Source organism: Camellia sinensis, chromosome 13, assembly GCF_055761805.1.
Source record: "Camellia sinensis isolate YWXY chromosome 13, ASM5576180v1, whole genome shotgun sequence".
NCBI classification, from domain to species: domain Eukaryota; kingdom Viridiplantae; phylum Streptophyta; class Magnoliopsida; order Ericales; family Theaceae; genus Camellia; species Camellia sinensis.
The window spans coordinates 99,803,143-99,830,389 of NC_138973.1; the positions used below are offsets into that span (position 1 = coordinate 99,803,143).

Sequence of the window (27,247 nt, forward strand, 5' to 3'; positions counted from 1 at the left end):
TTCACCTCTTAAAATGAACTCCCTTGAACTTGAAAGGCTTGTTGAGATCTCCAATTCCATCATTGGTTTTTTTTGGAACTTGATCCATGATTGATCTCCTTAAAATTGTTAGGGAAAATACCAGAAAAAATATTTTATTGATAAATAATGCAAAGAAAATGAGATACAAATAGAGCAGGCTGAGGCACGGATATCTCGTTTTCTTTAAGGAGATCAAACCCATTACGGTAAGAAGAACCCAAATACCGATGCAACAGTCACAAAATTATGACTTGTCCCCTCTAGGATACAACAGCCCGACCACTTGTCGTATGGTTCAAGCCAACTCTGCACAAGATGGTGAACCCAAAGCTCCACAAAAAAAAAACACCATTCTTTGCTAGTAATCTCTCAAGTATAGAAAAATAGTTGGTGAGTTGATGTAGAAAAGAGTAGAAGAGAAGAACTATTTATAGGCCACTAAGACATTACAAAATACATCAAAAAACAATAACGATCATAAACTTAGAGAAAAATGGAGAATGCACCAAACATTAACTCACCACCAAGTTCATGAATTCTAATTAAACTCCATTCATGAACAAGATGAGATTCATGAATAAGACAAAAGAAGATTCATGAACAATATAAATAAATAAATAAAAGATATTAAAATGGTCCATCATTTGGCTTTGGGTGGAGAGACATTATGGCAGATTCTACAGACGAACGAAATGACAAGCCCCTTTACAGATAGGGGGCGGTTTTCTTGTGGTAGTAATTGTGAATGCTTATGTAATAGTCAAGAATGAAAAGAGTAACTAAACATTGAACAATAAACTTCCATCATCGCCTTCAAAAATGCTCCCCTGCCTAAAATCATCAGAAATCAGAATTGTAGTCATTCTCTCTCAACATTACCCCCTCCAAATCCCGATTGATGGCTGCAATTGAGCAAGATTTGTAAAACCTCCTGCATGCTAGGCCTATTGGAGGGAAGTTGGCGAATGCAATTGATCCCAAGCTTGAAAACACAAGTCATTTCATGCAAGTAATGAGGTTCTTTAATCTTCTCATCCAAGGCATCAACGAAGTTGTTTCCTTCTTGATTGCAATATTGAGATGCCCAATCGGCAAGGCACATATTTTCATTTTCTTCATTGGCTTTCTTACCAGTAACTAGTTCTAGAAGGACAACACCAAAGCTATTCGCTTTCATTGTCCTAGCATACTCTGAAAGTCATATATAATTTAAATTATGAATGCCAAAAAACACCCCACTTTTTATTACTCGAAGCCATTACCAAATTCATTAACTTAATTCAATTTCAGAGATAACATGCGGAAATAAACTCATACATTTAATCCATAGAAATGAATATAAATACTCTCATTCGTATGCAAAGTAAATGTTACATGAACATACTCAATAAATTGCCCTTGGGCTTACAACCTTTAAATAAACAAATGAAGGGGTGTAACCCTTTTACACATATGGTATTCCGCCAACAACAAAGAGGCCCCGTGGCCAACAAATAAGAAGATCCAAATCCTGTAACACAACCTGCTAAACACCTGAAAAAGATTCAACAACGTGGGATGAACATAAAGTCCAGTAGGGATCTCAACATGATCCTCAACAATAACAACTTACAGATAGCTATGATCATGCACACTCATTCTCGTACTAGAATAGTAATATGACAGTTTATACAAAATATATATATATATATATATAAACTTTTCTTGAAAACAACCGTTTCATTCAACGCTATAAGCGATTCATCTTTCCTTATTCCTTTCATTAATCCCCATTCCCATTCTTTCATAACATTAACAATTACTTAGGAAAATAATCTCACTAAGCCCGATACTCTCTTCCACTTCCTATACATACACAGATGTACCTTTTCAAAACATGTTTACCGTTAAAACATTCATTCTCCTTCACACTTTCCAAAAGACAAAAAAAAACATTTTGGTTCATTTCCACTACTGTCATACCTATACATGCATAACCTTGTAAAAATATAAATTTACAACCCACCCACATGTATACAATCAATTAATGGAGTAACTCAGTTCTCCGAACTGGAATCAATCAAATCTATGATATTTTCAGTTACAACTAAACAACAACAATTCCACCCTGCTCAACTAGCTATGCGCTTAGTAAGCCAAAGATATACTGAAATAACTACAACCAACTTCGCTCTACTAGCTATGTGCGTAGTAAGCCAAAATACCAGTTTACCAGGCGCTAGCTGGAAGGGTATGGTGCCTTCTATTATTAGCGCATACAGTTCTCCAGGCGCTAGCTGGAAGGTAACGGTACCTTTGATTATAAGCGCGGCATATAACGCCAACAACAACCATGCAACAAGGCATATCCAACATGTATAATGCATATACATAACCAACAAGAATCTAACAACGAGTTAAAGTAGATTAACACATAGGTGTAATGTATACACAATAATTCAACGCAACCATGTCATCCTCCACCGATGACCAAGGACAAAACCTCTAGATGCATGTATACTGTACATCTATTAACAGACTCAAATATCATGAGATCATCAACTTATCACTAATACTAACATAGTAGTATAAGATACAACAATCCAACATTCATACTCATTTCAAAGTACCTTTCCCATTTCACAAAACCAACTCTCTTTATTTTTCAAAACCGGTTTTATTCCTTTTGTTTTTCACAAAATCAAATCCAAGGACAATAAAGCCAAAGCTCATTTTAATCTACTACATTCATCTCCAAGCCATTCCAATTTAATTATACAAATTAAATCATAATCACTAAAATAGGATTTCCCTCCCCTTCTCCCAATATTAATAAAAAGGTTCAATCATCTACAACAAACAACAATGGCTTCATTCAAAACCCAAAATACCCAAGTATTTACCCAATGATCAAAACCTCTCTATTGAGTTATTAAACCAAATAAATATTAGGGTTTCCTCTCCTTACAACAACAACATGCTAATTAACACCCAATCAGCCCCAAAACACATCTAATGATAATAGATCTAAATCCAACAACTAACCCAAAGTTCAACCTCATGAATTTATACAAAAATCCAACATAAAATGGTTTTCATGCAATACAAAAATTACCACATGTCTATCTATAGACGTAGTATTGAAAAAGAACAAGGAGAATCCCTACCTCAAAGGAGAACTCAAAAGGAGATGATGACCCGAAATCACAGTGCTCCAAATCCACAATTTTTTCGATTAAGACGAAGCCCTCGACACCCTCTACCTTTTTAACAAAGGACCTAGGATGGATTCATACTAGAAGGAGATGAAATCTAGAGAGATAATAAGTTTAGAGAGAGAGACTCTCGGCTGCTAGGGTTTCAAGAATGAAAGAGGGAGAAAAATGATCTTTTTCCCCGCTGCTGCCTACTGAAATACGATAGACTTGCTCGAGCGAAGACCTGGTCGCTCGAGCGACCAGACACAGAAAACTCACGCGCGGGCAAACAAACCAGAAGCTCGCTCGAGCCAAGAATTCCAGTGTTCAGGTCCTAGTACCAGATGCAACGCTCACTCGAGCGAAGCCACCCTGGCTCGACCCACCAGACACAAAACTCCACGCTCGCTCGAGCGACAAACAGCTCGCTCGAGCGAAGGACTAAAAACCTGGGCAGCAACCACCTGCTCCCAATCACACCCAACCTGGAACGAGCAAGTCCAAAACATTCTATAACTCACATTTAAAGAATTGAAGGACAGAAACAAGTTCAAAACAACAACCGGAATCCACGGAACTAAGTCCGGATACTACAACCAAAGGAGAAAGAACCGGGATCGCTATAATGCAAAATAAATTTTAGGATTTTTTTAGTTACAGCTTATAAGTTGACTTATTTTTTTGTCTTATATTTTTTATTTTTAGTAAACTTTTCACGACTTTGAGGGTTCTTTTTTTCTTTTTTTACATCAATCTAGACTAGACCGATCTAAAAAGTTTTAAATTTTCAAAAAAAAAAAAAAAACTCATTAAAGGCAAAAATAAGTAAACTTTTTAGGAGTTTTTCAACAAAATTTTACTTATTTTCATCTATAGTAGATTGTTTCAAAATTTTTCCACATTTCCTTAATTTTTAACTCATCTCCTAGCTAACTCTTACCGTGATTTGGAACTAAGATTTTAAATTTTTTTGGGGAAAAAATCAGAATTTGACTTTTGTAACAAAATAAATCGAATTTTTAATTTTGTCAATTGAAACCGCAATCTTTTGATTGTTTCAATCTAAATCATTTGCCTATTTTCGTTAAGGAAAATTGATGAAGAAAAAAATAAGTATTTTAATCATTAAACTTAATGAAAAAATGTATTTTAGATATTTTATGTACACTTACATTGAGTTTAATGATTAAAATACAAATTACCATAGGTTTTGCTTAACGGAAATAGGTTGATAGTTTACATTGATAATAAATCAAAATATTATTGTTTAAATTGACAAAATTAAAAATTCAGGCATTTTTTGTTACAAGGATCAAATTCTAGATTTTTTTTTTTTAATTTTTTCTTAGAAAAATTTCCGTCCATCTTGACTAGACAATCTTTAAAATTTTGAAAATTTTCCAAACATCTATTTAAAGAAAAAAACAAACCTTTTCAAATTTTTTTTGACAAGATTTAACATATTTTCGTAACAACTTCTACATTTTAAAATTTTTATACTTGGCCCCTACCAGCTCCGATTGCAATTTGCAACTAAGAGGTTTATTTTTTTTAATTATTTGAAAAAAGTTATTAATGACAAAAATAAACCATTTTAAAAATGAATTAAAAAAACGTTAAAAAAAATCTAACTTTATTTATTTATTTTTAAATAATCCATTAAAGACAAAAATAAGTTAAAAATAAATCAATTTATATGTTAATTACCTGGAGCAATGTACCCATAAGTGCCAACCACAGCTGACATCGTATTAGGCCCGCCATGCTTCACCAATATCTTGGCTAGGCCGAAATCTCCAACTTTTGCATTGAAGCGAGAATCCTACATAATATTGCTCGATTTCACATCTCGGTGAATTACTGAAGGTTTGCAATCATGGTGCATGTAGCATAGCCCTCGGACAGCTCCCACGGCAATTTTCAACCGCTTAGGCCAATCCAAGACAACACCGTGGTCTGAATCCGATATGCTTTGCCTCTTTTTTCCATGGAGCCAACTATCCAAGCTATGGTTTCCCAAATACTCATAAACAATAAGTTTTGTAGTCTCACTAGAAATGCAACTCAATAAATTGACTATGTCGGAATGGCGAATTGTGCCCAATATCTCAACTTCTGCTAGGAATTGCTTCTCGAGGTTTTGGTCCAACTTGATATTCTAAATCTTCTTAACTGCTACAAGTTCACTTGGACAGGTCAACTCAACACGATATACTTTTCCTGACCCACCCCTTCCGATCACATTATTTTCAGTCAAATTTGACAAAATGTCTGACTCTTTGAAACTCAAATTCAATTTCTAATAGTAAGTGTGCTCCCACTTGGAATCCGATTCGTGTTCCTTTTTCCTGCAAGTTTTAATTAGGAAGAATGTGAGTAGTGTAGCTGATGCGAGTAAGACTGTTGCTATAACTATGATTATAGCGAGGAGCCCGGAGGATATTTGCTCGAGTTTTCAAATCTAGAAGAGCAGATCTCAAGGCCGAGTGATGGATTGCTTGCACAAAGACCGGTGTTGTTTAAGAAGCTGCCATCGAAAAAAGTATTTTCAAACTCAGCTGGGATTCTTCCAGTGAAACAGTTGGAAGACAAATTGAGGGAAGTTAGCTTCAACTGGCCAATCTGAGTTGGAATTTGACCTGAGAACTCATTCCTTGACAAGTCCAAAACAGTGAGGCTTGGTAAAGAACCAAGTTTGGCAGAAACTGAACCCCAGAGTTGGTTTCGACTGAGATTCAGAGTGGTTAGCGACTTCCACGAGACAATATCTGATGGAAGATGACCGGAAAATAGATTCCCATCGGGTAGCAGAGCTGTCAATTGAGAAAATGTTGTCAATTCTTGGGGAATTGTACCAACAAAGAGGTTGTTACTTGCACTGAACACTGTTAAATTCTTCCAAGAAGACAACCCAGTTGGGATTTCACAGGTGAAGTTGTTGGTGCTGAGATTGAAGGTCTGGAGATGAGTCGACAACCGGTCGACATTGCCTGGAATGCAGCCCACGAACAAGTTTTGGGAGATATAGCGATCCCGGATTTACCCTTGTTGTATAGTGATCCGGACATGTGTCCGTGGATGTTGGTAGTTGATTATTATTTTGTTTACGTCCTTTTTACTTTGTATTTGAGTTGTAGGATGTGTTGGGCAGGTTTGTTACAGGTTGGTTGAGTTTAGAAACCAAAACTAGCTGCCCAGATTTTGACCTGTCCGCTCGAGCGGGGGTTCTGGCGCTCGAGCAGGAATTGCACCCATCTAGTATTTCCTGTGCAGTGTTGGACGCTCGAGCGTGGAGTTGGCCGCTCGAGCGGGGTTGTGTGAGTGACGCTCGAGCGGGGAGTTGGAAGCTCAAGCGGAGACCTGGTTCTGTAAAAGTTCTGGGAGTGTGTATCCGCCGCTCGAGCGGGATTGTTGACGCTCGAGCGGGAGTCTGTGAGTGACGCTCGAGCGGGGTGTTTGACGCTCGAGCGGGTCGACTGGGTTTAAGTTCCGTGTTTTGACTTTTCAAATCACTTTTTCACTTTCTCTTCTCTCTCCTACTTTTCCAAAAACACCATTGTCGAGCCTCTCACTCTAGAACTCTACCTTCTCTCTAGGTTTTGATCTAGTATGAGTGATTTGCTCATCTTTGGCCTTTACAAAAAAGTTGTTGATCGTCGAGGGCTACATTTTAATCTGAAATTTTCGGGATTTGGAGCATGTTGGGTTTTGTCATCTTCTCCCTTGGGGCTCCGAATTTGAGGTAGGGATATCCTACTCCTCTCTATGGATTTTGTCTTTAAATTTTGGTATTTTGAGATGTTGGGGTTGGTTTGGAAATTTTGTGAAAGTTTGGGGCTTTTGTGTTATTTTACAAAAGTTGGGGTTTTATTTATAATAAACCTAGATGCATGTTTGGTATGGAGAAATGGAATAAATGTTGAATCATTGATGAAAATGGGACCTAAGGGTTGAAATGGTAATTATAGAAAATGACCTAATTACATTATTTGATTAATTGGGATAATTAATTGTGAGAAATGAGAAAATGAAATGGAATTGTCGAGATTGGGAATGTATGGGGTTAAAGGGTGTAGTTGAATTATTTATCACTCACCAAACTAAAATGTTGATTGAACATCCATTTGTGCATTTATTTTCTGTTTAGAAATAACTGCTTTGGGCTATGGTGGAGGATAGTCGTGATTGTTGTAGAAAATGCATGATGATTAGGCAAACGAAAACTAATCAATGGAATGTGTCATGGAATTTGACGGTTGATAGAATACATTAACTGTATGTATTGAGTGATTGTCTATAGAACCAATGTGTTTGTATACGTTATGTGTAGATGTAACGCCCTCAAAATAATAACATTAAACCCATCAGATAAGACATGCATTTACATATAAACTAACCACATTCCTTTATTTCATTGAGTTTCATTACATAAGTATTACATGTTAACATCAAAACAAAATGCCCTACTGGCTTACAGCTTTCCAAGTTAACACTTGGTTTCAACAAAAGAGTACTAACTCGTTTACACATTAAGCCCTTGGCTTGAAGTTACATGTAATACATCAAAAGTAAAACAACTACACTATGTCCGCCTCTAGCCTCCCAAGCTATGTCCTTGGAGGTGGCATGCTTCCTGCACCTGAAAATGATATTCCCATATAGGGTGAGCCACAGCCCAGTAGAAATACACTAAACCAACCATGGACAATGACTAAAACATTAGCAATTGATAGTTGGTCAACACTGATACAATCACATAAATTACATATTTATGTCAACGACTTACAAGTCCCAATTACATTTCATTTTCCCTTTTCCAACAGATAAGCATACTAGCTCTATCATCATTTCCACAGATACGTATAAATACTATATCTCACATTCAGATAAGCATAAAAACTATATCCACATTCTCAACAGATATGTATAACAACAATATCCACAGATAAGCATACAAGCTGTATCCACACTTCACAAAGATAAGCATATGAGCTCTATCTTCACTTCTCTAGACAAGCATATGAGCTGTGTCTACGGAGTTCATCCCCTATCTCCTCCCAATACTTATCCGGTTTAGAGGTACATCCCCTATCTTCCCCTAAACCGCGGAGTACATCCCCTATCTCCTCCTCTACACATAACGTATATAAACACATTGGTTCTATATACAATCACACAATACACTCAATTAATGTATTCTATCAACCGTCAAGTTCCATGACACATTCCATTGATTAGTTTCCGTTTACCTAATCATCATGCATTGTCTACAACAATCTCGATTATCCTCCACCGATAGCCCAAAGCAGTTATTTCTAAAACAGAAAATAAATGCACAAATGGATATTCAATCAACATTTCATTTCCTCATTTCTCACCAATTAATTATCCCAATTAATTAAACAATGTAATTTGGTCATTTTCCATAATTACTATTTCAACCCTTAGGTCCCATTTTCATCAATGATTCAACAATCATTCCATTTTTTCTATGCCAAACATGCATCTAGGTTTATTATGAATAAAACCCCAACTTTTGTAAAATTACACAAAAGCCCCAAACTTTCACAAAATTACCAAACCAAGCCCAACATCTCAAAATACCAAAATTTAAAGACAAAACCCATAGAGAGGAGTAGGATATCCCTACCTTGAAGTTTTAGCCCAAAAGGAGATGAAGACTCCAAGATCAACTTGCTCCAAATCCAAACTTTTTCAGATTAAATCGAAGCTCTCAACACCCTCTACCTTTTTAACAAAGGCCCTAGGCTAGATTCACACCCTAGGGAGATCAAACCTTAGAGAGAGTGCAAGTTTAGAGAGAGAGAGTGTCGGATTAAGGGTTTGCTCAAAGAAAAGAAGTGAAAAAGTGATGTTTTAGACGCTGCTGTGCGCTAATATAAAACACGCTCGCTCGAGCGAAGGATTGGTCGCTCGAGCGACCAGACACAGAAAACTCTTGCTCGAGCCAAGAAGTTCTCGATCGAGCGAAGAAAAACCCAGACCGCTCGGGCCACGAAAAGCTCGCTCGAGCCAGGAAATGCAACTCTCAGGTCCAGAACCAGACGCAACACCACTCTCGCTCGAGCGACATACTCCTCGCTCGAGCGAAGGACCAAAAATCTGGGCAGCAACACTAGGCTCCCAAACGCAACCAACCTGAAACAAACCTGCCCAACGCATCTTATAACTCAATATACAAAGTAAAGAGGATGCAAACTAGAAAATAAACAACTACCAACATCCACGGACACATGTCCGGATCACTGTACAACAAGGGTAAACCCGGGATCGCTATAACCTCCCCCCCTTAAAGAATTTCGTCCCCGAAATTAAGTACAGGTTTTCAAAAACAAGTTTTTTTTTTTTCATTTTAAACAATGTTACACTTGAACATTCAACAATTTGACCCATTACCGGTCATCCCATCCCTTTAACAAGAGACATATCACAATATGTAAACAACATATGTATTATTAACATGCACCAACATTATGCACTAACTTTCCAATGTCAACAATATATTCAACATATATAGTGTTACATCCAACTACCATATGAGGCAAGTTCCAAAACATGCTTCCAATAATCAAAACATTCTCAATGTTTTACAACTTAAGACATATATAAAAGCTCTTAAGTTCAACATAATGTAAAATTTAAATACAAGATCACACATCAACAAACAAGTCCGGATATTTCTCACGGACTTCCAACTCACGTTCCCAAGTGGCTTCCTCCACTCCGTGATGTTTCCACAAGACTTTCACCAAAGGAATGGTCTTGCCACGCAGGACCTGATCCCGCCTATCCAAGACCCGAACCGGTCTCTCCTCATACGAGGCATCCTCATCTACCTCTAAATCGCTCCAATCCAGCACATGTGATGGATCTGGCTCATACTTCCGAAGCATACTCACATGAAACACGTCATGCACTCCGGACAACTGCGGCGGTAAGGCTAACCGATAAGCAACCTCACCTATCTTCTCAAGGATCTCAAAAGGACCAATAAACCGAGGGGATAACTTCCCACTCTTCCCAAACCTCATCAGGCCTCGCCTAGGTGATATTTTCAGAAAGACATGATCACCTACCTCAAACGCCAAAGGCCTCCTCCTACGGTCGGCATAACTCTTTTGTCGACTCTGGGCTGTAACAAGCCTCCTACGGATAAGCTCAACTTTCTCCGTCGTCTCCCTAACCAACTCCGGACCCAACAAAGGTGCATCACCCACCTCGGCCCAACAAACTGGAGACCTACACGGTCGGCCATACAAGGCCTCAAACGGTGCCATACCGATGCTTGACTGAAAACTATTGTTGTAGGCAAACTCTACCAATGGCAAGTGCCTCTCCCACGTCCCACTGAAGTCCAGGACACAACCCCGAAGCATATCCTCGAGGATCTGAATAGTACACTCGGACTGTCCGTCAGTCTGAGGATGATAAGCCGTACTAAAGGTCAACTTAGTGCCCAGTGCACTCTGCAAACTCTGCCACAACCTAGCAGTAAAACGAGGATCTCTATCTGAGACGATCGTCACTGGGACCCCGTGCAATCTCACTACATCCCGAATATACAAATCGGCAAGATGATCTACCGAATCTCTCACGCGCATAGGAATAAAGTGCGCCGACTTAGTCAACCGGTCTACAACCACCCAAATAGCATCACTACCCCGCTGAGTCCTCGGAAGACCTACAACGAAGTCCATAGTGACATGCTCCCACTTCCACTCGGCAATAGGCAAGGATTGCAACAAACCCGCTGGCCTCTGATGCTCGGCCTTCACTTGCTGGCAAGTAAGGCACTTCGATACGAAAACAGCCACATCTCTTTTCATACCCCGCCACCAAAACTGGCGACCCAAATACTGATACATCTTAGTACCTCCCGGATGCACCGCAAGGCGCGAATGGTGAAACTCTCGGAGTACCTCCTCTCGGCAAGCCTCCGGTACAAACAAACGGTCTCGGTATCTCACACTCAGGTCGGGATACACCGTCAAACCCTTCTCAACTTTTCCACTGGAGATCTTCTCTCGGAGGGATTCTACCTCAAGGTCACCTCTCTGTGCCTCTAACACTCTAATCACAAGTGTAGGCTGCGCAACAACAGAAAACAAGGCCGCAGCCTCGACAGATTCGCCCAATAGCAAATCAAACTCGCCCAGTGCTCCCAACATCTCCCATTCCCGGATGGCTATACAAGCTACATCACTAATGGTTTTCCTACTAAGGGCATCGGCCACAACATTGGCCTTTCCCGGATGATAATGCAACTCAAAATCATAATCCTCGATGAACTCCATCCATATCCTCTGCCTCAAATTCAAGTCTCTCTGTGTAAACAGATACTTCAAACTCTTATGATCCGAGAATACCTCGAACTTCTCACCATAAAGGTAGTGCCTCCAGACTTTCAAGGCAAAGATCACTGCTGCTAACTCTAGGTCGTGAGTAGGGTAATTCTTCTCGTGTATTTTCAACTGACGTGAGCCATAAGCTACCACTTTCCCCTCTTGCATCAACACACAACCCAAACCCTCTCGTGAGGCATCACAATAAACCGCATAACCCAACCCTCTCTCCGGAATAATCAATACCGGAGCGGTGGTCAATCTAACTTTCAGCTCTTGGAACGACTTTTCACAAGTCTCACTCCACACAAACTTGACTCCCTTCCGAGTCAGTCTAGTCAACGGTGACGCTAACCTGGAGAAATCTTTCACAAACCGACGGTAATACCCAGCCAATCCCAGAAAACTGCGGATCTCAAACACACTCTTAGGCTGTGCCCAATCTTGCACTGCCTCAACCTTGGATGTATCAACAGACACCCCTTCCCCGGATACCACGTGGCCTAAGAATTTGACTTCCTCAGCCAGAACTCACACTTCCCAAACTTGGCATACAGCCTATGGGCTCTAAGTAACTCAAGCACCACTCTCAAGTGTGCCTCGTGCTCCTCCTCAGAAGACGAATAGATAAGGATATCGTCCACGAAAACAACCACAAATCGGTCTAAGAACTCCCGGAAAATCCGGTTCATCAAGTCCATAAAGACTGCCGGTGCATTGGTAAGTCCGAATGGCATCACCAAAAACTCATAATGGCCATACCGCGTACGGAATGCCGTCTTAGGAATATCTTCCTCCCTGACCCTCAACTGATGGTAACCCGATCTCAAGTCTATCTTAGAGAAACAACGGGAACCCTTCAACTGGTCAAACAAATCATCTATACGGGGCATAGGGTACTTATTTTTAACCGTAGTCCGATTCAACTTCCGGTAGTCTATACACAATCTCAAGGCACCATCTTTCTTTTTAACAAAGAGGGCCGGTGCTCCCCACGGTGAAACACTAGGGCGAACAAAGCCCTTATCGAGCAATTCCTGGAGCTGAACTTTCAACTCAACCAACTCTGCTGGAGCAAAACGGTAAGGTGCCATAGAAATCGGCGCCGTACCAAGCACTAAATCAATAGAGAACTCTATCTCTCAGTGAGGTGGCAAACTAACAAGATCTTCGGGAAAGACATCCGAATACTCACAAACCACCCTCGGTAACACAACCTGGGTCTCACCACTCTCACCACTCTCAAAGCTGGCAAGTAGACTACTAAGCTCACTTCGCCCTCGCGAATCATACCCCGGTGGCAAAACACTACCAACCCGGTCTCCCAAGAAATGGAACCACTCCCCGCTCAAGGTACATAATGTAACCCTCTGGCGGTAGCAATCAATAACAGCCCGGTATGACGATAACCAGTCCATACCCAAAATAACATCAAAACCCTTCATGGGCATGACAACAAACGGAAAAGGAAGCCTATAGTCGGCGACCTCTATATCACATCCTCTAACACCCTGTTTCAGAATCAACTCACCACCCAAAGGCGATACCACACAAATAGGAGATGCTAACTGTGCTAACTCCAATTCCAAAACAGATGCAAATGCAGCAGATACAAAAGAATGAGATGCACCCGTGTCTATCAACACATTAGCAACTGAGTTGCAAAACAGAAAAGTACCTCTCACTACTGATGGAGCCGGTACTAAATCCTGCGCGGTAACAGCATACACGCGCCCCGTAGGCCCCTGGTCTACCTGCTCATCTCTCGGAGCAAAAGACTGCTGCACAGACTGGGATGACGAAGCTCCCGGATTGGCCCTCGAGGCCTGCACAGACTGAGCTGGCTGAAAACCCTGCGTCTGCCTAGAACCAGACGCTCCCGAAGTGGCACTCAACTGTGGGCAAAACCTCTTCATGTGCCCAGGTTGTCCACACTGATAACAAGTCAAGAGCTGCCCCCTGCCCAAACTCTGACTCTGCGGTCTAGCTGAAGAAGAAGCAGCTTTCTGACCCCCACCCTTCTGCGGGCAAACAGATACCTTGTGACCCAGCTGGCCACACTTGTAACAGGTGAAATCCCCCTGACCACCTCTCCCGGAGCCTGCACTCGGCACTGGGAAGGTCGATCTAGCAACACCACCCTGCGACTGCTGAGGGTTATAACCCTTCTGTCTCCTGCCATCACTCTGACTATCCTGGCTCCTCTTGGAGCCTCTCTGACCCTCATCCTCCTCCTGCATCATAAGCTCCATATGAGCTGCAGCGTCCACTAGGTGTCTATACTCTCGAATATAAGACCCACCAATTCTCAACTTGAGGCCCCGCCTCAACTTCCGCTCAAACTCATAGCAACGGCGTTCCTCAGACGCCACCAGTTCAGGTGCAAACCTAGACAGACTGGTAAAAGTAGCCTCAAACTCGGCCACTGACAAGCCCTGCTGATTAAGCCGGCTAAACTGATCCCTCAGCTTCTCCCTAGCTGCTGCTGATAAAAACCTCTCCTGAAAAGCATTCACAAACGCCTCCCAAGTACCACCAACACGAGCTTTCTCGTACTTCCACCATTGACCCGCATCTCCCTTCAGTTGGAAGGATGCCAAGGTCACTTTCAGTGCTCCGTCCTCGATGCCAAGCATCTCAAACGTCTTCGTTGTCTGTTCGAGCCATTCATCTGCCTTAAGCGGCTCTTTAGGATCCCCGATAAACTCGTCCGGATTACACCGGAAGAACTCCCTCTTCAAGAAGGAAGGCCCTGTCTCAACTGCCTGATTCCCAGCTCTAAGAATACCCAAAGCTCCTGCTATCTCTCTGGCCAAGGCACCCATAGCCTGCTGACCTACTGGCTCGGCCACATTGGCCTGCCCAACTCCCTCCTGCACTGCCGGAATCTCACCCTGTAACGGTACTTCCTGCCTCGCAGGTCTACCATGCCTAGCACCTCTTCCTCGTCCTGACATCCTAATAAAGGCAACACAGAACGTTAGCACATTCATAAATGTGCCGAAACTAAACACTCACGTCCTAATGCATGGACAACTGTAATTCACTCCACATAAGCACATAAACACATAAGCACTTACGAATTTCATTTCCGGATAATAATAGTCCCGAGGCGTTACAAGAGTTCCGGTTAGAAACAGCATTGATCAAGTGCTTTTCCAACAAGACTCCCAGAAACTCAAGGATCCAATCAATATCCTAGAAATTAAATCCCATACCCACATAGTCACATAAGCATGTTATCAAATAAACACATAGCATATGGTACTACATCTACGTCTCTATCAAGCGAGACAAACCCATTGTGATCCTAATCACTTCCCACGTACCCAAAGTATTCGAACCCGGTACGCTCTGATACCAAGTTGTAACGCCCTCAAAATAATAACATTAAACCCATCAGATAAGACATGCATTTACATATAAACTAACCACATTCCTTTATTTCATTGAGTTTCATTACATAAGTATTACATGTTAACATCAAAACAAAATGCCCTACGGGCTTACAGCTTTCCAAGTTAACACTTGGTTTCAACAAAAGAGTACTAACTCGTTTACACATTAAGCCCTTGGCTTGAAGTTACATGTAATACATCAAAAGTAAAACAACTACACTATGTCCGCCTCTAGCCTCCCAAGCTATGTCCTTGGAGGTGGCATGCTTCCTGCACCTGAAAATGATATTCCCATATAGGGTGAGCCACAGCCCAGTAGAAATACACTAAACCAACCATGGACAATGACTAAAACATTAGCAATTGATAGTTGGTCAACACTGATACAATCACATAAATTACATATTTATGTCAACGACTTACAAGTCCCAATTACATTTCATTTTCCCTTTTCCAACAGATAAGCATACTAGCTCTATCATCATTTCCACAGATACGTATAAATACTATATCTCACATTCAGATAAGCATAAAAACTATATCCACATTCTCAACAGATATGTATAACAACAATATCCATAGATAAGCATACAAGCTGTATCCACACTTCACAAAGATAAGCATATGAGCTCTATCTTCACTTCTCTAGACAAGCATATGAGCTGTGTCTACGGAGTTCATCCCCTATCTCCTCCCAATACTTATCCGGTTTAGAGGTACATCCCCTATCTTCCCCTAAACCTCGGAGTACATCCCCTATCTCCTCTTCTACACATAACGTATATAAACACATTGGTTCTATATACAATCACACAATACACTCAATTAATGTATTCTATCAACCGTCAAGTTCCATGACACATTCCATTGATTAGTTTCCGTTTACCTAATCATCATGCATTGTCTACAACAATCTCGACTATCCTCCACCGATAGCCCAAAGCAGTTATTTCTAAAACAGAAAATAAATGCACAAATGGATATTCAATCAACATTTCATTTCCTCATTTCTCACCAATTAATTATCCCAATTAATTAAACAATGTAATTAGGCCATTTTCCATAATTACTATTTCAACCCTTAGGTCCCATTTTCATCAATGATTCAACAATCATTCCATTTTTTCTATGCCAAACATGCATCTAGGTTTATTATGAATAAAACCCCAACTTTTGTAAAATTACACAAAAGCCCCAAACTTTCACAAAATTACCAAACCAAGCCCAACATCTCAAAATACCAAAATTTAAAGACAAAACCCATAGAGAGGAGTAGGATATCCCTACCTTGAAGTTTTAGCCCAAAAGGAGATGAAGACTCCAAGATCAACTTGCTCCAAATCCAAACTTTTTCAGATTAAATCGAAGCTCTCAACACCCTCTACCTTTTTAACAAAGGCCCTAGGCTAGATTCACACCCTAGGGAGATCAAACCTTAGAGAGAGTGCAAGTTTAGAGAGAGAGAGTGTCGGATTAAGGGTTTGCTCAAAGAAAAGAAGTGAAAAAGTGATGTTTTAGACGCTGCTGTGCGCTAATATAAAACACGCTCGCTCGAGCGAAGGATTGGTCGCTCGAGCGACCAGACACAGAAAACTCTCGCTCGAGCCAAGAAGTTCTCGATCGAGCGAAGAAAAACCCAGACCGCTCGAGCCACGAAAAGCTCGCTCGAGCCAGGAAATGCAACTCTCAGGTCCAGAACCAGACGCAACACCACTCTCGCTCGAGCGACATACTCCTCGCTCGAGCGAAGGACCAAAAATCTGGGCAGCAACACTAGGCTCCCAAACGCAACCAACCTGAAACAAACCTGCCCAACGCATCTTATAACTCAATATACAAAGTAAAGAGGATGCAAACTAGAAAATAAACAACTACCAACATCCACGGACACATATCCGGATCACTGTACAACAAGGGTAAACCCGGGATCGCTATAGTAGAGGAGGAGATGGGGGATGTACTCCGCGGTTTAGGGGAAGATAGGGGATGTACCTCTAAACCGGATAGTGTTGGGAGAAGATAGGGGATGAACTCCGTAGATACAGCTCATATGCTTGTCTAGAGAAGTGAAGATAGAGCTCATATGCTTATCTTTGTGAAGTGTGGATACAGCTTATATGCTTATCTGTGAATGTGGGATATTGTCGTTATACATATCTGTTGAGAATGTGGATACAGCTTATATGCTTATCTGTGAATGTGGGATATAGTTTTTATACATATCTGTTGAAATGATGATAGAGCTGACATGCTTATCTGTTGAAAAAGGGAAAATGAAAAGTAACTTGGACTCATAAGTCGTATGACATAAATATGTGATTTATGTGAATGTATCAGTGTTGGCCATCTATCAATTGCTAATCTTTTAGTCATTGTTCATGGTTGGTTTAGTGTATTTCTACTGGGCTGTGGCTCACCCTATATGGGAATATCATTTTCAGGTACAGGTAGCATGCCACCTCCAAGGACATAGCTTGGGAGGCTAGAGGCGAACATACTTTTGTCGTTTTATTTTTGATGTATTACATGTAAATTCAAGCCAAGGGCTTAATGTGTAAATGAGTTAGTACTCTTTTGTTGTAACCAAGTGTTAACTTGGAAAGCTGTAAGCCCATAGGGCATTTTGCTTTTGTTGTTAACATGTGATACTTTTGTAATGAAACTCTGATGATAGAAGAATGTGGTTATTTCATTTGTCAATGAATGTCTTAATTGATGGGTTCAATGTCATTATTTTGAGGGCGTTACAGGAGAGGTCCAAATGTTCAAGCTTGGTACAGTTGTAGAGAGCCGTAGGGAAGGGTCCGGGGATGTAATTGTTCTGGAGATCAATAGCGGTGAGGTTTTTGAGGTCACAAATGAACGGTGGGATTGGTCCGGTGATGGTTTTGTCGATGAGGGAAAGTCCGGTGACGGAGCCATTAGAGCAGGTGATCTCAGGCCAATTACAGTGGATGGAGGAGTTGGAGTTTGGTGGTGATGGTGTCCAGTGGTTGATGGAGGGTGGATTGGACCAGTGTCGCTTGAGTCTGAGTAGGATTGTTTGTTCTGAATCTGTAGATTGGGAGTTTCCATGCAATGGCAGGATGAGGAGTGGGAGGGCGAATATGGGAAGAAGGATTTGGAAATATGTTGTTGGGGGTTATTTTGGACATTTTAGAGGTGGGTTTCGTGCGTTTTTTCGGGTGGAACTTAGCTTGGGAAGTGCTGGTGGTTGGTTCTATAATGTGATCAGGTGAACCAGAGTCAAGTTTTGTCAATGGCTAAAGACACAAAACTTGACTGTCTGTGTTAGAGCTGTTCCATTTTAATTATTCGAATCATTGATTTTATAAAGGGCAAATTATAAACACCCCTCGAGGTTTGGTAAAAATACAAATTCCTCCCTGAGGTTTGAGAAATTACAAATTACCCCCTGAGCGTCAAATTTTTATAACAAATTAGGGAAATTAGGGGAGAATCTGTATGAAAATAAAAACCTTAAGGGGCAATTTGTTATGGAAATATGAACCTCAGGAGGCGGGATGTAATTTCTCAAACCTCAGGGGAGAATCTGTGTTTTCACCAAACCTCGAGGGATGTGTTTGTAATTTGCCCTTTTATAAAGTGTTTTTTTTTTTTATATATTATTCATAAAAGAAATTAAGTCTATCTAATAATTGTAATTTTTTTTTTTCATTTTATCTCATTTCTCTTTGATAAAATAAACGACCAATATATTTTTCAGAAGGGAATAGTTATGACTTTTATAGTATTTGATTATGACATATAGAGATGTTAGTTAAGACTTGATTATGAGTTAGTTATACATATTGTGATCCAAAAGCGTTATTTTAGTTATGATCCAAAGGCACTTTGATTATATGGTGTTTGATTATAACTCTTTTTGTTTTTAGCTATAACTCTCATAGAATTGAGTTACGATATTTGTAATAATCAGACTCACAAATGTTTTGCATATACACATAACATTAACCTTTTGAAAATAAACGATTTATTCTTTTGAAGACAAACACAATAAAATAAAAATGTTATGATCATTAGATTGACTTAATTTTTTCTAAGGATGATATATATAGAAAATGTGACGATCGGGTCCTTGTTTCCTCTCTCTTTTCCTTCTTCTTCTTCACTCCGTTCTTCTGCTCTCGTTGAGTTTGAAGACGTCGGAAAATATGCTCCAAATAAAGTTCTTATTCTTGTTTTCGTTCGGTGATTGAATTTCACTTGTTCCGGAGAGTGCGGGGTCAGGTCCAGAGTGACCGGGAGCGAAGTGGGATTTTTCTGGGTTGTTGGGCCAGGACCGCACGTGCGGGGTTGGGCCGCACGTGCAGGAAGAGGGGAGTTGGGTGAGTTGCACACTGCCTAAAAGGCAGGTGCGGGCTGAGGTGCGGCAGGACCACCGCACGTGCGGGGGTGAGGGCCGCACGTGCGGGGAGGGCGCTCCGCACGTGCGGAGATGGGTGCCACACGTGCGGCAGTCTGGGCAAATCCGTGGCTCTGTTTTTTCTCCTCTTTTGGGCTATTTGTATCGCATTTTATTATATCTCTCTCTCTCACTCTAAACCCTATTTCTCTCCTTCTCTCTAGAAAACATCATCAAACACCAAAACTCTTTGATCCTTGCAATCTTTGGGCCAAGATCCTCATCATCTTCCTCTAAATCTTGAAGATCAAGAACTAGAGCTTCTCTTGGTGTTGTGGAAAGTGGAGGAATCTTTCATCAAAGCTAGGGTTTCATCTTCTCTCTCTCTTCATCAAGCTTGAGGTAGGGACATTCTTGAGTTATATATACAAGTTTTGCTATTTGATGATAGTTTTAAGAGTTTTCTTCTAGTTCCTTGTTGATTTCAATCTTGTGTTTCAAAAATGTAAAGAGTTTTAAATGTGGGTTGTATCTCAACTCTTTTATAAATCCTAGAGGGGTTTTCCTTTGAATTATATATATATATATATATGTGTGTGTGTGTGTGTGTGTGTGTGTGTGTGTGTGTGTGTGTGTGTGTTTAGGTAAGTTTTTGGTTGATTTTGTAACTCTCCTTGGAAACTTCGAAAATGGGTCTGGTGGCTCAAGAGATTGATGATTTTTTTTGTAAAACAAACTCTATCTTGGGTTCATTTAGAGATTTTCTTGAAATTTTGGACAACATGAGTTGAGATTGAAGTGTATGATGAGATTTTATAAAAGAGATGAACAATGTTAGGGTTTTTGTGAAAAACCTAGAAAATTGGGGCTTTTTGAAAATATGGAAAATCCATGGAATAAACTTATTTTCTTGTGCCAAAATGGGTGAGTGAGTATAGAATTCACATCTTGGTAAGAGAAGTGATAATCCCCTTGATATAAGAAAATGGAGGACTTATTTTTAAGTTGTTGTTAGATGCATGAAAAATATTTAATTGTGAAATGGTAATTGTTTTGCATAATGGATTGTGAGAATTATGAATGGTGGAGGTTAGTATTTGAAAACCTCACATGTCTTCGAAAGGATTAAATCGATGAGAGATTGATGTTGTGTGTTGAAGACACATGGTTATCTTGAAAAAGAGTAATGAAAAGAGGTAATGGGAAATGTGATTGTTGGCATTGTTGTAGAGACTTTGAACATGGGGAAATGTTATGAGTTATGAAAATCATTGCATTGCATATTATTATTTTTGCATTGTAAATTTTGATGGAAGATATTTATTTCATGAAAGAAAATAACGTTGTGATATGAATTATGGAAATGTGTAAGGGGTAAATACGGTGGTAAGTCTGATTAGGGGGTGTAGATAAATTTTGTTACATTGGCCTGAGTGTCCATGGTGAAAGACCAGAAAACCGCGCGGATAAGTGTCGAGCCTTCCGGTTAATACCAGTAAAAATGACAGTTTGGTAGTACTCGCAGAGTCTACTTGTAGACACCAGCCTAGGGATTACTAGTGTCGTATTTACCACCCCTCTGTTGATTAAAATTGGAAGTTTTGAAATGTATTGAGATTGCAAGCTTTCATTGAAAAATGGAAATCTTTAAGAAAAGCATGAAAGGGAATTTCTTTAAAGAAGCATGGCATAACATTGATACTTGCATTTTATCGAGAATTGCATAACTGTATATACTTTGTTAGAATTCTCTACTAGGCTTTATGCTCACCCCTATGGGAATTTGGTGCAGGTAAAGACGAGGTGATCCCGCCAAGTTGAGGGCGCAGATAATTGTAAAGAGTACATAGCTCTTATTTTGTTGCGATCTTCTATGAGCCAAGGGCTAATGTGTTTCGGTCCGAGAGACCATTTTGTGTAACCGGGCTATTACCTTGGAAGATGTAAGCCCATAAGGGCATTGTTTTGAGATTTAAATGTTTCATATGCTATAAATTCATGTGTTCTTTTAATTCGTTGGAATGTATATCGCAAGTGGAACTTTTGTATTTAATCCATTTATTATGTATGAGATGAGGGAAGGATTATTGTTATAGATTAGTCAATGTTCATTAGTATGGTAGTTTATGTTGAATTATTTCGGGGCGTTACAGAAAAACCATACCAAATGAATGGTTCAGATCATCAAAATCAATACTAGACCTAACATGACTGTCAAGTTCAAATTATTTACATATTTTGTTTAAGGTTTGGTTTTTCTCAAGTTCAAATTAGAACTTGAGAAAACTTAAGGGAATTGTAGGGCCAACTATGAGTTCTTTTTCGGTGATCCGAGCTTCATCTTGTAAGGACTTTCGTTTATATCATCTATTAAAAAAATTAAATTGATTTAATAATCGTAATATTATTATTTTATCTTATTTATCTCTAAAACAATAAATAATTTATTTTCAGAAACATATTTTTAGTTCATTAGTTTATTATGGGAGCTTTTTTGATAAATCCACTTTCTAAGAGCTTTATTCCATCCAACCCATATTCTTTTTGACAATTCCATTAGGTCCTATTTGAGATAAGAAAACCAAAATACCCTTTTCATCTACTTATGTTCTACTTAGTTCACATTATTTTCTTATGTTTCAATAAGTCCTATGGGTGACATAATTACTAAAATACCCCTAATGTGAATGTTCACACCGTCAATGTGAACATTCATATCGTCAATGTGTAGGGGCCCGGCCAATGTCGATCCTTGTAGGTGCCCGAAAAAATTCGAGACGAGTCGGGACGGGCCCGGCCCGTTGACAATGTGAATATTCACATTGACATGTTAACATTCACATTAATAGGAGTATAAAATTGGCCCGCGTCCCATGGCAGCGCGAAACCCGCCCGTGGCCTATGCGCGGCCCGGGGCGGGCTCGGTCCGGCCCGTTGACAATGTCAATATTCACATTGACATGTTAACATTCACATTGATAAGAGTATAAAATTGGCCCGCGGCCCGGGGCGGGCCCGGGGCGGCCGATTGACAATATGAATATTCACATTGACATATTAACATTCACATTGATAGGAGTGTAAAATTAGCCCGTGCCTCGTGGCTGCCCAAAACCCGCCCACAGCCCGTGGGCGGCCCGGTGCGGGCCCGGCCTAGCCAGTTGACAATGTGAATATTCACATTGACATATTAACATTTACATTGATAAGAGTATAAAATTGGCCAGCGGCCCAGAGGCGGGCCCGACTCGGCCCGTTGACAATGTAAATATTCACATTAACATGCTAACATTCACATTGATAAGAGTATAAAATTGGTCCGCGGCCCATGGGCGGCCAAAACCTCGCCCGCAGTCCGAGGCGGGCCCGGCCCGGCCCGTTGACAATGTGAATATTCACATTGACATGTTAACACTCACATTGATAGGAGTATAAAATTAGCCCGTGCCTCGTGGCTGCCTGAAACCCGCCCACGGCCCGTGGGCGGGCCTGGCCATTTTTTTTTAATTCTTTATAATTTTTTCTACCAAAATTTTATTATTTTCCACAAAAAAAAAAACACTAGGCCTCGGCGCGAGCTGGGCCTCGGACCGAGCCTTGAATGGGCCTTAACCGGGCCGATGGGCCGAGTCGAGCTTCAAAGTGATGGCCCAGGCCCTAGCCTAGGGTCTCGGACTAGGCTCGAGCCTGGGCCCAAACGAGCCTTTCCGGGGCTGGCCCACGGGCCAAAAAATTAGGCCTAGGCCATAGCCCTGGCACAAGGGTATTCGAGCTTTAGACGGGCCGATGGATCAAGCCTCAGGTCGAGCCGGTGGGCTTGGGCCTAGCCTCGAGCTTAGGTCGGGCTTGGGCAGGCCTGGCCATTTTTTTTTAATTCTTTTTAATTTTTTCTACCAAAATTTTATTATTTTTCACAAAAAAATACATTGCGTCTCGGGCGGGCTGGGCCTCTAACCGAGCCTTGAATAGGCTTTAAGTAGGCCGATGGGCTGGGCCAGGCTTCAAAGTGATGGCCTAGGCCCTAACCTAGGGTCTCGGACATGCTCGTGCCCGGACCCAAACGAGCCTGCCCCGGGCCGTGGGCGGGCTTCGGGCAGCCCACGGGCCGCGGGCCAATTCTACATTCCTATCAATGTGCATGTTAACATGTCAATGTGAATATTCACATTGTCAACGGACCGGGCCTACCCCGAGCCACGGGCAAGCTTCGAGCAGCGGGCAAATTTTACACTTCTATCAATGTTAATGTTAATATGTTAATGTGAATATTCACATTGTCATGGGTCTGGCCAAGCCCGCCTCGGGCTGCGGTCGGGCTTCGGGCCACCCACGGGCTGCGGGCCAATTTTACACTCTTATCAATGTGAATGTTAACATGTCAATGTGAATATTCACATTGTCAACGGGCCAGGTCGGGCCCGCCCTGGGCCGCTGGCCAATTTTATACTCTTATCAATGTGAATGTTAACATGTCAATGTGAATATTCACATTGTAAACAGGCCGGGCCGGGCCGGGCCGGGACGGGATCGTCCCGAGCCGTGGGCGGGCTTTTGGCCGCCCATGGGCCGCAGGCCAATTTTGTACTCTTATTAATGTGATTGTCAACATGTCAATGTGAATATTCACATTGTCAACGGGCCGGACCGGGCCCGCCCCGGGCCGCGCATGGGCCGCTGGTGGGTTTCGCGCCACCAATTTTACACTCCTATTAATGTGAATGTTAACATGTCAATATGAATATTCACATTGTCAACGGGCTGGGCCCGCCCCGACTCGCGAGCAAGTTTCGGGCCGCCCACGAGCCAATTTTACATTCCTACCAATGTGAATTTTAAAATATGAATGTTCACATCATAAAATTGGTAACTGTTCAAAAAATATTTGTAAGAGTATTAAAATTAAATATAAGGGCATAAGTGTCCAAGAAAATAGTGTAAATCAAGAAAAAGCACTTTATGAAATAAAATTATACATACATGGGACTAAATGGGTTAAAAAATTCCTTCATGGATTTCTTGGGTTAAAACATTTCTAAATGAGATTTATCAATAAAAATCCCGTTTATTATTTAATGTGTCAATATTTTATTAGTAATAAAATAACGAAAATTACTCACCAGTGATAGTTAGAAAAATTATTTACAAAATAATAATAAACATTATAAATATTAATAATTAAAATGATAAACATTTTCACTAATATATAATAATTTTTAAAAATGTCCTTTGAATTATAATTTTCTCAATAAAATACACAAAAGTAATGTAACTCATCTACATCAGAGATGAGAATACGTTGGAGTAGGGGTGAAAGTGGATTGGGTTGGGTCGGGTGACATTCCGTTCACCATTTTCCCAAAATTAGGTAGATTGAAAAAAGTTAATCCGCATCCGTTCACCAGTTTGGTGGATGCTGATTGAGCGGGCTATGCGGGTTGGCGAATGGATGCGATCGATCTGGCGGTTTGGACTTTACAAAATTTAGACATTTTTTTAAAATTATAATTCATAATTTTTACAATCTCCAATAACTAGTAATCTGAAAAAATATGTATTATTTGTTTATAATAGGCCATAGCACCATGCACGGATATTTTTATGTTGGAAGGTGCAACTCGGGTGGGTATGGACGAGTTGAGAGGTTATCTAAGTCCAACTCAAGTTGTGATGAAAGTTGTCCAGGCCCGCTCAAGCCCGAATTGTAATTCAAGATTGTCTGCCTAAGCCCGACCTGAGCTAAACTCGAATTGCCAGAGTTGCCCGAATTACACATAAATTTCAATTTTTTTTTCTTTCTTTCTTTTTAGTGCTGCTAAGTTAATTAATTTGTTAACATTAGACTATTTATAAATAAAAAAAAAATTATAAAATCATTAATAAAATCAAATGAAATAATTTATATAATGTAAGAAATATGTCGTTATGATGGTATTTACAATTTATGAGTGAGAAAAAATAAATAAGTAAAATTTTATATTGTGTTATGTGACAACCACATCCTTGATTAATTATGTTAATCATATGATTTGCATTGATTATATGTTTATGTGCTATTATGTGCCATGTGTGAAATGAAATGTGATATTGTGAATATATGTATATAGGATATGAATTGAACGTGTCTGATTCAGTAAATTATACAAGTTTAAATTAAATATTTGGAATAGGTAATTAGAGCCTAATTCACATTAGTGTGATTAATTTTAGTTTAATTTGAGTTAGATTATGATGAGACTTGATTTAATTTAAGTGAATTTGATGTAATTAGAGCCAATGTAATTTATTAATTTAAACTTAGAATAAATCAAGGCCTAGGAATGATTAATGATTATACACTCCTTAATCTATTCATCAACTTAACTAGAGAAAAGAGAGAGAGTTACTGCATATTGTTGGAGTCATACACTTGAGAGAAAGAGAGAAAACTCCAAAGAGCTCTAGAAGAAAAAGAAATAAGAGGAAGAATAAGAACAACATGAAATTGAAGGAAAATCTTCATGATTCAACCATTCAAGGTAGTATTGCTTTTCCATTTTTTTTGAAATTGAAGTGTTATACTCATAATCCCTTAGAATTTGAGTTGAATTAGGATGAAATCATGCATAATTGAGAAATGTTATAATGCATGAAGATATAATGACCCTATATGACAATCTAAGACATGAATTTAAATAATGAGCTCATAATCTTCACATGCATGGCATGTTTTCATGGAATTCTTGTTTATACATATAATTTCTTGCATGATTCTTGAAATTTGAGGAAGATACTTCATGAATTTTGAAGAATGGAACTCAAACTTACATGTTTTATGATTCTACATTTCTATTCTAAATTTTGATCTTTTAAGTGGAAATTGGGTTTTGTCTATGAAGTTATAATCTTCAATTGAAGTTAGATATATGAAATTCAAGTTGTTTTTAAGGGTTTTGGGCCTTGATATGCATGAAATTGAAGTTGGATTTTGCAAAGAATGAGTTCCAAATCAAGAGCAGATTTTCAAACACAATTCAATCTAGAACCGCACGTGCTGCAAGGGGCCCCGTACGTGCGGAAAACAGAGCATAGCAAGTCTTCATCACTATTTCAATTCCGCACGTACGGGGTAAGCCCTCTGCATGTGCGGTTTTCAAGCCAATCCCCATTTCATTTTCTCTTCATTTTTCCGACTTTCGGGCCTCCATTTGCATGGTTTTCACATGTACTTTGAATTCATATGCATATCATGAACACGAATAAATTAAAGAACGAATAGAAATAACCGAATGAACAAGTAACGAATGAACCAAATAGGTTTAAGAACCGACTGAATGAATTGAACATGTTTTGAGATGTTGCGCTTGAATGTGTTTGTGTAGGTCAGACACTACATTCTAATCACGTGATTTAAGGAGCCAATTTTAAGTAACAACCTAGTAAAGATATATTTGAATTATAAGTATTTTCTAAATTATAAAATGCTTTGTTTCTTAAATGATGCTTTCTGACTGATTGAATGATTGTCGTATTTATGAAATGTTTTCGTTGCATCCATAGTATCTATTACTGTTACTGTAACTGCTACTGTTACAAAGATCTCTGTCAGTTCCAATTTTTGGAACTACTATTTACTGAATTGATGACCATCATATATGACTGTTTCGGTCTTCTAGGACCTACTATACTATTCTGCTAATAGATGTACCACGTATGACTGCTACGATTTCGATATGATTTGACATGTTATGAGATACTGATTTGAGAAATTGATTCACTGATGAAATTGATTGTTTTAAATTACTGAAAGGACATCACTCATTACCCCTTTACACAGTTGTTATTCATTGGCCTCTAGCTCACCGTTTTATATATGCATGTAGGTGATCAAGTGCAAGACCGAACCTAGTGGCGTCGACCTGAACTCAGTTTATGAAGCTAACTTCT

At 39.9% G+C, this 27,247-nt stretch overlaps 1 pseudogene; it reads right to left on the reverse strand.

Annotated features, from left to right (window-relative positions):
• Positions 1-816: 816 nt before the first annotated feature.
• Positions 817-27,247, reverse strand: part of LOC145805589 (uncharacterized) — a 123,350-nt pseudogene continuing 96,919 nt past the window's right edge.